Here is an 836-nt window from a genome sequence, read left to right on the forward strand (position 1 = left end):
AGAAGTAAGAAATGCATAAAGGCAAATAAATAATGATGGTGATGATAATAATAAAGGTAATAAAAACAACAACTAAGAATTATGACAGCAATAATGATGATGAAAACACTAATGATGATAATAATAACAGTAACAACAAAACCGCACAATAACAAAACAACAGTAACACCGATAATGATACTGATAATAAAATCGAGGATGAGCCCTCCCCCCTCCCCCCGCCCCCCTGACCTCAAGATCCGCCGTCGCCAGCCTCTCGCCGACCGGCGATCCGATTAGCTGCATAAAGCCATGAAGTTCGAATGAAGATTTGGCCTCCAATCAGGGTGGTGTTGTGATGTAAATACACCGCGCATTCTGTCGGTAAACACGGCGCCCCCGCCGCCCGAGGTGGCCTCCGGCGCGGCCTGAAATAATGCGGGAACTTTGATTGACTTGCCGAATTAGCATCTCCAGACTCTGCCATTATCATGCCAGATCCTTTCACCCGCCGCCCTCGCCGCGTGTACTTCTGTGCGCGAGAGGTCGAGGACGCGTGCAAACAAGCACACACTCACTCTAATCCCTGACTGGATCACAGGTTTGAAAACACACACACACACACACACACACGCACACACACACACACACACACACACACACACACACACACACACACACACACACATACACACACACACACACATCTGTTAATGGGAAAAACTCAGTATGATTTATTTATTTATTTATTTATTTATTTTAGATTTTAAGTTTCCGAAATAACACTCAAGTAACCAAACTTGGTTAACCAAAAATATATTCTTTAAGATATGATCGCCTTTACAATTAATAACGTT

This window comes from Penaeus chinensis, chromosome 36 (assembly GCF_019202785.1).
Source record: "Penaeus chinensis breed Huanghai No. 1 chromosome 36, ASM1920278v2, whole genome shotgun sequence".
In the NCBI taxonomy this organism is placed as follows: domain Eukaryota; kingdom Metazoa; phylum Arthropoda; class Malacostraca; order Decapoda; family Penaeidae; genus Penaeus; species Penaeus chinensis.